This window comes from Bidens hawaiensis, unplaced genomic scaffold (genome assembly GCF_021521415.1).
Source record: "Bidens hawaiensis isolate Kalapana, Puna unplaced genomic scaffold, B.hawaiensis_p1.1 tig00042554_1, whole genome shotgun sequence".
In the NCBI taxonomy this organism is placed as follows: Eukaryota; Viridiplantae; Streptophyta; class Magnoliopsida; order Asterales; family Asteraceae; genus Bidens; species Bidens hawaiensis.
Window position 1 is genome coordinate 82,772 of NW_027497550.1, and position 14,516 is coordinate 97,287.

At 42.3% G+C, this 14,516-nt stretch overlaps 1 pseudogene; it reads left to right on the forward strand.

Annotated features, from left to right (window-relative positions):
- The first annotated feature begins 1,642 nt into the window (after window positions 1–1,642).
- On the forward strand, window positions 1,643–3,856 carry LOC143593718 (putative GTP diphosphokinase CRSH, chloroplastic pseudogene; annotated as a pseudogene).
- The last annotated feature ends 10,660 nt before the right edge of the window (window positions 3,857–14,516 follow it).

Consider the following 14,516-nt stretch of genomic DNA (forward strand, 5'->3'; position numbering starts at 1 on the left):
TTCCTGAATGCTTTCGATTCGTTTCCGTTCTCAGCTCTGGGATATCCTCGCCCACATAAAGACTTTTCTGTGCCAGCATATACCTAGGCTGCTTTCATGAGTTCGCTCCCAAATTTTGGCATGCCATCTCTCCCTGACAAGCACCGGATAAGGTCATCGCTCTGCACTCCTTGGCGGAAACCAGCCCTCATCATATCCTCGCTCACCCCTCCGATCTTAAGACCTTCTGTATTGAACTGCGTGATAAAATCCTCGATGGATTCGTTATCTCGACGGAACACATTCAATATGTCGGCAGGGTCGCAAGTGTGCCTTTGTTGTTGGCTAAAATGCAAGGAGAATTTAGCTACCAGATCTTCGAAACTCGTGATTTGTCCTTCAGGGAGCCTTTCGAACCATTCCCTGGTCGTACCGTGGAGAGTGAGGGTGAACATATGGCACCATACGGGCAAATTCCACCCCGCCACTCCTCCGGCAAATATAAAACTCTGCAGGTGATCACTTGGATCGGTCATCCCGTCGTACTTTCCACCACGGAAGGTAGTTTTAAGTTAGAAGGCAGCTGGGCCTCTGCTATCTTTTGTACGAATTTTGACCTTTCTGCAAAAGCTTTTGGCCTATAAGGTTTTGAGAAATCTACATCCGCGTCGGGGTAATAATTCAGATATTTTTTCCCTCGTGCTTGATCTCTTGGTCCCGGGCTTTCCCCATCACTTCCACTTTTTGGTTCCGGGCTTTTCCCGTGTGCGTTCCTTGACCTAGCCACTCGACTCAGATAAGGGGACCTTACTTGGCTCCTCCCTTGTTTCCTTTGTTGGTCTTTGTGGCTTTCCAGTCTTTCACGCTCTCGGCGGCGAGGGTGCCTCTCATCATCGGATGATTCCGCATCATCTCTTTAGAAGACAATGGCTCGTGGGGTTATTCCCTTTGCCAGTTTCCTCGCCCGTTGCTCCAATTTCTTTTCGTACTCCCTGCGAACTCTTTCTTGTTCCCTCTTTAGCCACATCATTGGGTCTTCTTCCTCGTCATCTGTTGCGAACGGGCTTTTTTGACCGTCATCGCGGGCTTCCGTGAACTGGAATGATACATCTTGCTGAGGACGTTCCATTTCGATATATTCTTCTCATTGTCTCAGACATCCCTCCGAGGTCCCATCTAGATTGGTCCTACGTGGTTGAAAGACAGTGGTGTCACCGGTGGAGGTTTGCGGGAACTCATAATTTTAACTTCTCAGTTTTAGCCGATACAGATGGCGCAAATGATAAAACACTAAGTCTAACCCAATGAGGTTAAACCTAATATCTCACCCAGGAATTAGTTCACAGATAGAATTAGACTTATAAGCGTAGCTTGTCGTCTTATCTATTATACTATTTCAAACAGGATTTAGTTCCGGCAAATCGTACACCTGCAAAATCAAACACAGTGAGCTCGTTACGAGAAGGGGAATAGGGTGTCTTCTCGTAACCACCCTTTCGCGTGAGAATCAGTATGGTAAGTGATCGGAATATATATACGGAGTTAGAGTGTATAGAATCAGATCCTTTTACCGTTAAACTTCCATCTGTATTTAGAGCTGAATAGAAGAGAAGGTTGGGCCAGCTGTCTTGCTCAATGGAAGCTTCTCCCGTCATGGCTAAGCATGACGGCCTATCCTGATTGGCTGGACAGTCTGGCCAATGATGTTCTTTCTTTTGGTGCGAGTACAACGTTAGCCAATTCTTTTTGGTCTATCGTGCGCCCATATAACTATTAGGTAATATGTAGTGATATTTCACCACGTGTCTTACTTGTGGCAACCCTTCCGCTGTCCTTTGTTGCTTCGCATTGGTATGGGAGTATCTTCCGCAATGGTCTGTGGCATATCGCGGAAGATATCATATCCGCGGGTTAAACATCTTGACTTGTTATTTATGATGTGTTTGGTACCTTACCATCACATCATGTACATCCCCTTATAATCTCATTCGTTAACCAACCATACATATCCCTTGATTGTGGCCATCTTTGTGATCATAATCACTAGTCTTTATGGTGATAGATTACTTTGACCACATACAATGATACAAATTGTTGTAATCATTTCATTAACTGTGTGATTTATACACCAGTAACTCAAATCACAAGATTTAAAACATTTAGACTCATGATTCACATAAATCACATCACAGATAAACTCATACCTTTCACTTTTGATAAATGCAACATTAAAATGTTGACGCAAATGTTATGCAGTAACCGTTTTCTTTATGAACTTAACAATCCTAGCTCAATACTCACCCACCTATAAGAGTCAAAATATCTATAAATATTCATTCTATATGTGAACCCAGTCGTGAACTTTTCTAACCCATTTAATTATAATGTTGATATCATATCTTGCTCTATAAATGATCTAAAAATCTTACTTTTAAAAATCTATTTCTCATTATAAAAGAAAAAAAATGATGATATAATTAAAAAAAAAAGTGAAGATTCATATAAATACGTGGCTTCCTTGTAAACCAAGCAAGCATTAACAGTAACACCACCAACAAGTAACACTCGTCCGTCTAGCTCATTTCATTTTGATTGAATGGAGAGAGTAGTCTGTAGTCAACAACTCCACAAGAATCTTATTACACTCAAACCAAACTCCCTTGTTCAATTAGGAAAATTAAGTTCATCAAAGCCCCCCATGTTGTTCAAAGTACCTTTTCACACTCACACTCACACTCTTGTCGTTCCGTGAGAACGACGTCTTCGTCTCTTTCTCTCCCGCCGGCAACAACAGATGGCGGCAAGATGGTGGGGACGTTTAATGAGCTTACGGAGCGGATGAACAAGGACAGCAACCACCATTTGCTCTTCAAAACGCTGAAGCTTTGCCTCCCCATTCTGCAGTCCCTGCCACCTGCTCCCGATGGCCACTCCCCGCTCTCCCGTGCACTTCTGCTTGCACATCTTAAGGTAAGCTTTTGATTGAATTGTAACTCAAACTGAATGTCACTTTCTAATTAGGTTTTTATCGCTGAAGTTGAAATTAGGTTTAGATGTTTGAGATTGAAATTATGCCATGCTTTGATTCAATTGAAATCTATGCACTCCCCATTCGAAGCTAGGTTTTGATAATTTTGTGTTTAGATGGATGCTCAAGTGATATCCGCTGGTATACTGAGGGAAGTTGTGGAAGCATGTGGCGTAAGCATGTTCCAAGTCAAGGATCGAATAGGTATCAGCACAGCTCACTTATTACATGAAACCATTCGTGTCAACCGAATTGCTTCAAAGCTTGAAACATATGATGATGAAGGTGCATCAGCTCTTAGAAAATTCTGTCTAACATATTATGATGTTAGGGCACTCATTCTTCACCTTGCTGTCAAGCTTGATATGATGAGACATTTAGACTACCTCCCAAAATACCAGCAAAAAATGCTCTCTCTAGAGGTTATGAAAATACACGCGCCTCTCGCACACGCGCTCGGGACCACTTCTTTGTCACTTGAACTCGAAGATATGTCATTTCAGTACCTGTTTCCTGATTCTTATCTTTATGTAAATACCTGGTTAAGAAGCCATGACACAGGGCTGATACACCACTTGAAGGAACAATTACCTCACTTATTGAATTCAGACCCCGTGTTAGTGGATATGGTGGATGAAATCTCGGTTAAAAAGTCATTATAGTACTATGAAGAAGTTGTTGAGAGATGGGCGTAAGCCCGAAGAGGTTAATGACATTTTAGGATTGCGGGTCATATTAAAGACTAGTTCAAAGTTGGAGTTGTCAGAGGAAGCGTGTTATAGGGCACGCGCAGTGATCCAGTCTTTGTGGAAAGAGGAGAGTAACAGATACAAGGATGTTGGTACATGATGTCAGTAATTCAGTGTATAGTGTCTGTAATCGAGTTAGTTGGATTTGTGTTTTGTATTAAGCGAAGTTGGTACTCAAGTTCGCCTGATATGGGCGAACTTGTAGAACAACATGTTAGGCGAAGTTGTCGTCTGATATAAACATTAGGTTACGACTAGATTTATAATTGTACAAGTTTTCAGTTTACGAGTTATTCAGTTTGTGTAATCGGTGATCAGAGAATCACGTGTTTCCAGTTGCAATACAACGTGTCTTTGTTTATTGTAACGTGTGTTTGATCGTGTTAACGTGTATCGTCTTCTACGCTCGTATCGTCTTACGTAGGGATTCCGCACATACGTAGAACGAGATATTCCGTGCATTTTGGCATCTCAGGTGGAGACGAGCTGTAAGGGTGATGAGTTGAGGACTAAGAAGCGTAATGATCTAGACGATGATCCCAATGCATCGAAAGGTGCATGTGGAGAGTTGCCAAGAACTGAACAAGCTCTTGGGACTTCCACATCTCAGGGGGAGTCAACCAGTGCTGCTGGCGATTCAGGGGGTGATGAGGTGGTGGTCGTGGATGCTGAGATGATGGATGATGAGGTTATAGGTGATGACGATGTGTTACCGGTTGAAGAGATAGAGAAGATTGGTGCTGAGATTGTTATTGATAGTGAGATTGAAGAGGGAGAGATTGTAGAGGAAAACGTTGAGCACGAGATTCCGGAAGTTGATAAGTCAGATATAGGTCAAGATATGGGAAGCGATGAGACAGAATGGGAGGAGCAGCCAAGATGGAAAGAAGGCTACGCTCAGTGGTTTATAAAGACTAAGAAACCGGCGGTCCCTACTATGTTCAAGAAAAGTTACAACATCAGGGGTTATGCTGAATCGAGAAAGGGGATTATATGCTGGTTATATGATGAGCAGTTGAGGCTCTTTGTGATTAAAAGGTATGATGGGGTTCAGTACTTCAAGAGACTGTTGAGATCGTTGAATACATTGCCTGAGTGTGAAGTGAAGGACTTAGCCAGATTGGGGTTGATAAACAGGAGTGATGATAACATGGCTAGGGTCATTGGAAAGATTATTTGGAAGAAAAGTATAAAAGGAGAAAAAGTTCGAGCTATTGAAACCACATAAAGGAAAACTTATTGAAGATAAAGATAGAGGGATGAGAGCAGATGGCAAGCCTTGGATGATCATGAAGTATAAGCCGATCCGGTGTTTAAAAGAAGTACCGATGAAACAAATGCCCAAGGATGTGCTCAAGGATCTGAAGTGGTGGTATGTTGATTGTGAAACAGCTGAAGCAGTAATGGAGAATGAAGATGAACAAGAGCTGCTGAGAGTGTATGATCCAATGCACTTAGTGAATTTGTCTCAAGCTGATCTGCAGGTGCTGAACGACAAGAAAATATTTTATATTCCTGCTTGGAAAGAAGAAGCGAAGAAATATCAAAGAGTTGTTTCGGTTTGTGTACGAGAAGGCGTTCATGCTTGAAGATGAAAGATACAAGATTGTTGAAGATTACAAGACACGTGCTTGAAGATAGAAATATGAAGCTACTGCCAAATGGGAGTCTGTTGGTACATGATGTCAGTAGTTCAGTGTCTAGTGTCTGTAATCGAGTTAGTTGGATTTGTGTTTTGTATTAAGCGAAGTTGGTACTCAAGTTCGCCTGATATGGGCGAACTTGTAGAACAAGCGAAGTTAGGGACAACTTCGCCTAAACATGTTAGGCGAAGTTGTCGTCTGATATAAACATTAGGTTACGGCTAGGTTTATAATTTATTTACAAGTTTTCAGTTTACGAGTTATTCAGTTTGTGTAATCGGTGATCAGAGAATCACGTGTTTCCAGTTGCAATACAACGTGTCTTTGTTTATTGTAACGTGTGTTTGATCGTGTTAACGTGTATCGTCTTCTACGCTCGTATCATCTTATGTAGGGATTCCGCACCTACGTAGAACGAGATATTCCGTGTAGATCCGGCTGGGAACCTACAATTGGTATCAGAGCTTTTTCTCGTGATTGTGTGGTTCGGGATTATCACGCGGGTGTAGAAATCATTCCGTTCGACTATTCGCGGGACTAGTTTACCGAGTTTTTGTGTCCTACTCACCTCCCACCATCAAAAACAACCCATTACACTTTCGCATACCTTGCAAAACGTCAAAATCAAACCTGCAAAATTATCGTGTTCATCAGGCGAAGTTGCCGCTACTGTTTGTAGGGTTTAGGCGAAGATATAAGGTTAAGCGAAGTTATCCACAACTTGGCCTACCTCACAAGTTCGCTTAACTTAAGTGAAGTTATCTACAACTTCGCCGATTCAGGCGAATCTAAAAAGAGAGCGAAGTTACGAATTCAAGCGAAGATAAGACTTAAGAGAAGTTAACTTTAACTTCGCCTACAGTACTGTTAAGAATAAAATTTTTATTTTTCGGGGTTCTATAGTGTTTTCGTTTCGTGAAAGATGACTTCTATAAATATTACGGAACTGGTAAAGATGGAAGTGGAAGCGGGTTCAGCTACTAAGGCACCGGAGATGCTTAAGGGAACCGATTTTGTGGCGTGGAAAGATCGGTTTGAGCAGTATGTTAAATTTCAAGACGCTAAGATGTGGGTGTGCATTCAAGATGGATACATTCCACCAACTGCTTTGTATGAGGGTCGTGAACAGATTAAGAAATACAATAAGATGGAAGAGGAAGAAAAGAAGATGTATGAGGCTGAAAGCAAAGCTCATGCTGCGATAACAATGGCTCTTCCACAAGAGATTCTTCACACCTTCAGGAAATATAAAACTGCTAGAGAGCTATGGGAAGCACTTGAAAACCGATTTGAAGGCAATGTGGGGATTCGTGCATCCAAGATTAAATTACTCAAAACCCAATTCTCGGTGTTCAAGTATTTGAAGAATGAATCACTTGATGATATCATCACGAGATATTATCACCTGATGACCGAACTCAGCAATTATTCCATTGCTTACAAAGAAGAGGAGATCATGGAAAAACTCCTTGATGCTCTCCCACCGAAATGGGAGATGTACACTGTCTTGATGAGAGAAGATAAAGAGTTTGCCTACTATGACTTGGAAACAGCAGTCAACAAACTACGAACTTTTGAACTTAACATGGTTCGAAAAGAGACACCAACTGATCAGGTTAAGGATCCGGGAATGTATGGTGCGAAAGTTAAATCAAGTTCAAGTTCGAAGTCTGAATCATCTGCTTACTACTCTAAGGGAGACTCGGGCGCTAACTCAACACATGAAGGTCATGTAACTCTCAACATGGATGGTGATGTGTGTTTTGTAGCTGGTGGAACAAATGCTTCTAAACCTCAAGCAACCAAGGGTAGTTTCTCTTCAAGTGTTCCGAACAACAACTACTCTCAGATGCCCATGAGTGTTAAATCTGCTGAACAGCAGTTTGCTCTCTATGCATCTTTCATTGCTTCGTATGAAAATTACATTAAAGGCAAGATTGTTGATCCTGCAACTTTAGACGAAGACTATGATTAGATCGATGCTGATGATCTGGAAGAGATGGATCTGCAGTGGCAGATGGCGATGATTGTAAGAAGGGTTAAAAGGTTTATGAAGAAGACTGGTAGAAAGTTTGTTGGTGAAAGACCAGGCTTTGATAAGTCAAAGGTGCGGTGTTATAACTGTCAACAGAATGGAAACTTTGCTAAAGAGTGCACAAATGAACGTGTAGAACGCAGTCAGAACAGGTCTACACAACAGAGTGGTGGAAGTAGTGAGAATAGGGCGATGATATCCAGACAGAATGGGGAATACAATTGGAATCTGCATGCTGAGGAAGTGTTCGAAAAGGCCAATTTGGCGAACATCGAAACTGCAGGAAGTGAGAAAGTGACTGGAGAAAATCAAGCTTACATGGCAGAAGTGACAGATCAGCTCTCCGAGGTAAGTACTAAACTCCCTTGCACGAAATATGAAAATCTGTCTGAACAATTGACAACAATAACTGATCAGTTTGTTAGTTTGGATGCTCAATTTAAAACATTAAAAGAAGATCATCATTACACTAAAACTAGAGAAAACAGTTACAAGGTAAAAATAAAAGCTAGTGAAAAAGATATCAGAAGTCTTAAAGCTAGTCTAGCTGAAAAAATACAAGTAATTGATCTTAGCTATGAAGTGTTAGAAGAGAAAACCAAACTAATAGCTGAAAGAGATAAACAGATAGCTGATCACCAGGTGAAAGTGGTGGAATTAAACAGAAAGCTTGAGCAATTTAGAAATTCCTCTGCTATACTTGATCACCTTGTAAGTGATCAACGTTCCCCAGTTAAAAGGGGAGGAATTGGATATAATGAAGTTCCACCACCTTATAATCATAACTATACTTATGATCCTAGTAATCAGAAATCTGTTGATGTTGAAATTGGCCAGACAGTTCCTGTTAAGGTTACGATTAAAGATCCAGAAGTTAGTAAAGGCGAAACGAGTAAACCTGTTTCGAGTGTTAAGATTTCTGTTCCTAGTTTTGTCTCATCAAATTCGGACAAGTCATCCGAGTCGAGTGAGACAAAACAAGAGGCAGTGTTACCAAAACGTGGAGAGGAACATAAACCAAATGAAAAGAATTCTCCACTAAACCCGTATGTCCCACCATATGTTAGACAAACGGGCAGTAATGCAGCCTCAACATCTAAAACAACTGTTGATACGAAAGTTGAACACATGAGTTGTTTCAGATGCAATCAATTAGGACACCTGATTGCTGATTGCCCTCTGAAGCAGAGATTCAGAGGTACGAGGTCTTCGAAAACTGAGAATAGAACTAACAGTAAGTACTATAATGGTAAAAATGAAAACTCATCAAAGTTCAGACATTCGACTAATCCAGGTTTTCAAATAAATCGATCTCAGTTTTTCCCTGTTAACAACCAAATCTTTAGTAATAAATCATTTAATTCACGATGGTTTGGATGGCCTCATAATCAATCTACAAGAAGGTATCCTTTTAGGACTTACAAAAATCATTCTAATACTAACTTTGGACAGCCAAAGTACGGGATGTATCGACCCAAGACCAATAGGTCTTGGGTCCCCAGATTTTAATCCTCTGCTTTAATCGTGCAGGAACAGTTGAACAGGGCTGCAAACAATCTATGGGTTGTGGATAGCGGCTGTTCCCGGCACATGACGGGTAACAAGTATTTGTTACACGAATGGAAACCTGTTCAGGGAGGAAGAGTAAGTTTTGCTGGAGAGAGTGGTGGAAGGATTACTGGAATTGGGACGGTGACTAATGGTAAAATGACGTTAGAGAAAGTGAATTTCGTTGAAGAACTGAAGCATAATCTGCTGAGTGTATCGCAGATCTGTGACAAAGATTACACTGTGCACTTTACCAAGAATGAAGCGATCGTACTGTATCCTGGTTTCAAGATACCAGAGGATTGGATAGTAATGAAAGCTCCAAGGGAAAAGAATACGTATGTTATGGATATGAGGTCGACTGAGATGGCAACAGAAGAATCTTGTCTTCTGTCAAAAGCAACTGAATCGGAGTCCGAGTTATGGCATCGAAGAATGGGGCATATTCATCTTCGGAAAATGAACTACATTGTCAAGAATGGGCTGGTGCTGGGTGTTCCCTTGAAAAATTTCAACTTTGAAGACCAATGCTTATCGTGCAAAAAGGGAAAGCAACACAAGAAATCCCATCACACCAAGAAGGTTAATTCAATAGTCAGTACCCTAGACCTACTTCACATGGATCTCTTCGGTCCCGTGAATGTAAAAAGCCTAGGTGGAACATCATACGGTTTGGTGATCACTGATGATTTCTCTCGATATTCTTGGGTATTGTAACGCCCTGAAATTCGATTGGTAAACTAGGATCGTGAAATCATCGGAAACTATAGACTTTGGGATTCTGGACGATAAGTTCGGAACCCATATCATTGGAAAAATCTGCTTTTATCATTTAAAATGTTTATTTTATAAAACGACATTTACGCCTGAAAAATATTAATTTTTATGCTTTCGAAAAATTAAATGTTCTTATTTAAAAAGATTTCAAATAATTATTCGGAAAATGGTTTTATAAAAGTTTTGCTGAAAAAGTTTTAGTTTGTTTAAAAACTTATGAACTCGACCAGTCTTGACCCGTCGGTAGCCTAAACCCGAACCCGAGTCACCCGAGTATTTAAGCGGAAAATCAAGTATTCTTACACCATCTCTTTCATTTCCACCAACACTTCCCACCCAAACACTCTCATTCTAGAGAGAGAAACTAGAGAGAGAAAGTCTTCAAACTTCAAATCCGAGTCCACAAATCTGTTTGTTGTTATTCTTGGTAAGATCTTCTTGAAAATCATCCATTTTCATAACCATTTTCGGCCTCAAATCGAGCAAAAACACCCACTTTCGTTTCTAGAGTTTTCGGGTCAAAAACCGTCTTGTTTTGGTGTCAAAATGCAGGCTTTTGTGTTTAAAATCACTAGGAATCGATAGCCCTTTCAATCCCGAGCATTTCCATGTCAAAAACTTCGATTTTGGGTCAAAAATCTGGAAAATCTGAAAAACCCGTAGGTTTCTCCGTCGCCCAGCTTGAAGGAGTCGAATCAGACTCATTCGATCGAACCAGTCGATCGAATCAGTCCAGTCGATCGAATCAGTCCAGTCGATCGAATAGGAAAGCAACCGAATGGTCTCCAACTCATTCGACCGAATGAGTTTCGTATTCGATCGAACGAGTGTCTATTCGATCGAACAAGTTCCATGTTCGACCGAACGAGTTTTTCCAACTGGTTCGACCAAATGTGTTTCTAGTTCGATCGAGTGTGCCACAGATTCGATCGAATGTGTGTCTATTCGATCGAACGTGTTCCTATTCGATCGAATCAAGCCAGAACCAAGCTGTTTCGTCTTTAAAACCCAGTTTTTGCTCGAGGCCGCGTAAGCTCGTTTTCTTAGACTTATAGCACGTTGTTAACCTTATATTTATGTTCAACTCTAGGCTAAGGAGATCTATTGTAGCACCATCCTAACCCGAGATCAAGGTGAGTTCATAGCCCCTATTTAAGCTTTTCAAAACTATGGGGTGGAAACATGGTAACTTTACACGTTTGGATAAAATCATTTATGCAAACCCTCTTTAAACTATAAACTTTTGGATTTCTACACACGTGCGGAAATCCACAAGCTTTTTAAGAATCTATAAACTTTGGAAATCTATGAACATGGGGAAAACCCATCAACTTATGGAGATCTAAGAACATTGGAAATCAATGAGTATGGGAAATTCTATGAACATTGACATCATGGGAATGGGAATCATATTCATATCATCATAGTCATTGTGTCAGCATGGAAATCTAGAGATCAAAGCATCATGAGTTGAATTGGACGCGAGAGTCTATTCTACTCTCGGTAGAACTCGCGACCATGAGTGGCATTCTATTCTCGGTGGCACTCGTAACTCATGGGATTTCATACTAGTCTCGGTGAAATCCATAACTCTTGAGGACCTATACTAGTCTCGGTAGGGACCAAGGGAACCCAGGATTCTTTGGGGAGCCTATCCTACTCTCGGTAGAACCTAGCTGAGTCCTGGATGACAAGAACGAGGTAGTCTTGGTTTAAGCCTTGCGTAGGATCAATCAAGTCTTGTGTGATCATTGAGTTTCATCATCATTCATCATCATCATCATTTATTCACCATCATCTTGGATACTAGTAAACAGTGGGATCTTGGTGTTGGTTTATCTAGTAAACTTAGCATGCTCAAATCTATATGTCCTTATTTATGCTTAACTGCTATGTGCTACATGTACCGTTGGGAGACCACAAATCTTTGAGTAATCTTATCACAAACGACTCTAATGGGAGAATAATAAGCCCGCCGAGAGTCCAGGAGAACATTTCATGTTTTACTTACTACAAAAACCTCTTTGGGAAAACCAAGAGACCTTTTCTTACAAACCATCTTAAAACCGGGTATTATATCCAAACATAGTAGTATAAGTTGTAGGAGTGGTGGGTTAGCCGCAGGTACACCCTATATATAAACCCCTACAACCTATACTAGTATGTTTGTGTATAAACTCTTTTTCTTTAAACCTATGAATTCACTCATCTACTTTATGTAGTTGACAGTTTGTTACATGTTTTCAGGAAATAATGCAGCAAGAAATCCCTAGCAAGTTTAGAGGCCTTAGAGTGATGAAGGCTAGTCTAGGAGTTGTTTGGAAACTTGATATTTTGTATTAAAACAGTTTGTTTCATGTTACCTGGATGGTGTAATATTTGACATTTTGGTTATGTTTATGCATTTAGACTTTTATACTATTGTGCTCAACAATCACGACTTAGTCGCCGCGCCTCGATTATTCCGCCATCACGATCGGGGTGTGACAGATTGGTATCAGAGCCAGTGGTTATAGGGAATTAGGAAACCGACCTAGACTATAACCTAGGATCCTTGACTCTAGATAGCTCATGCATCACAATCACATGTCTACACTTATATACGTGCTGCGTGCTTATGTGTTGCATATTAACTGTTAATCTCTTGAGCCATGTCATTCTGTGTTCTTGGTATAATCTATGTCCTCTATTCTTAATCTTTGGCGTGTCATTGATTCTATTTAACGCTCGTTTCTTTTTTCGTTTTGTCAAGAATGCCTCCCAGACGTGCACCCGCCCCCTTGGACTCCGCTGATCTAGCCAACCTTATAGCCCAGCAGATCGCGGCTGTGTTACCAGGCATGGTAACAGCCATCAGCCAGGGGCTGAGGCAAGAAGGAACCTCTGGGGCCAACCAAATTCCAGCTCAGAACGCAAATGAACCAGCAAATAAGCCATACAAGGACTTCATGGCTACCAAACCCACCAGCTTCAGCGGTTCAGAAGGCGCCGTTGGTCTCCTCCAGTGGATCGAAAAGATGGAGGCTGCCTTTGTTATTAGCTCGTGCCCTGAGACACTGAAAGTCACGCACGCGGCAAGCATGTTGTCTAAACGCGCGCTGACCTGGTGGAACAACGAGATAAGAACCCGCGGGCGTGAGGCTGCCTTGGCCATGACCTGGTCGGAATTTGTAGCTTTGGTTACCCGCGAGTTCGTACCTCGCAGTGAGGTGCAGAAACTTGAAGCTGAGTTTTGGGTGCACAGAATGAAGGGCGCTGATCACCAAGGGTACACGGAGCGTTTTCACGAGCTCTCCCTTCTCGTACCACACTTGGTCACCCCTCCCTCCCGGGCTATTGAGCTTTACATCAATGGCCTACCTGACACTGTCCGTGGAATCGTTATCGGGGCTGACCCATCAACCCTACAAGCGGCCATTGAACTAGCTGCCCGACTGACCCAGGACCAGGTTAAGACTGGGGTCCTAGCCAAAGGTACGGGCAAGGCCGCTGAGGGCTCATCCAAAAAGATCAACCGCATCAAAAAGCGTAAGGCTAGCAGTTACGCGATGGTTACTCCCGCAACCCCAATCAGCTCTGTCGCTCCTGCTCCCACCCCTTCCGGAAGGCCAAAGAGGGAGTACACTGGGGTTCACCCCAAGTGCGGCACTTGCCAATTTCATCACCCTGCCGGAACCCCGTGCTGGAAATGCACGAACTGTGGACGTTTGGGGCACCTAGCGGAACGCTGCAGATTTCAAGGTAATCAACTGGCAATACAGAGCAGCAGTTCCCAACCCAGCAACACTCGAGGCTGTTTCGAGTGTGGAGCCACGGACCACTTCAAGAGCAGGTGTCCTCGTCTTGCAAATCTTCCTCCGGCCGAGGCCGAGCCTTTACTATTGGCGCTGCTGAAGCTCGCCAAAATCCTGACGTCATTACTGGTACGTTCATCCTTAACAATCTCTGGGTTTCTATTCTATTTGACACGGGTGCAGATAGGAGTTTTATTTCTAGCGAGTTGGTCCCATTGCTTAATCTAGGAACCTCTGTCTTAGACCCCGCTTTCTCTGTCGAAATGGCAAACGGAGAGTCTACCCAAGTGAACAAAATCGTTCGCAATTGCACGCTTACGTTTGATCAGACGTCTCTTAACATTGACCTCATCCCTATGCAATTGGGAAGTTTCGATGTAATTGTTGGGATGGATTGGTTGTCCATCAACCACGCGGAAGTGGTGTGTGCTGAGAAGCTCATTCGCGTTCCTTGTTCTTCTGGCGAGTCCATAATTATTCAAGGAGAAAGATCAGGTAGATGTCTGAAATTAATCTCCTGCTTTAAAGCTCGGCGATGCATTCGAAAGAAGTGTCTCGCCTTCCTAGCTCATGTCTCCATCAAGAAATCTTTGGGGAAGAAGCTCTCTGATGTCCCCGTTGTGCGTGAATTTCCAGACGTTTTTCCTAAAGACTTACCCGGACTACCTCCTAGCCGACAAGTCGAATTCCACATCGAATTAGTTCCCGGTGCAACCCCCGTGGCAAAATCTCCGTATCGTTTGGCTCCGTCAGAAATGCAGGAATTGTCGAGCCAGCTACAGGAACTACTAGACAAGGGTTTTATTCGCCCTAGTTCATCTCCATGGGGAGCTCCAGTCCTCTTCGTCAAGAAGAAGGACGGATCTTTCCGGATGTGCATAGACTATCGTGAGCTTAACAAACTCACGGTCAAGAATCGGTATCCATTACCAAGGATTGACGATCTTTTCGACCAGCTGCAAG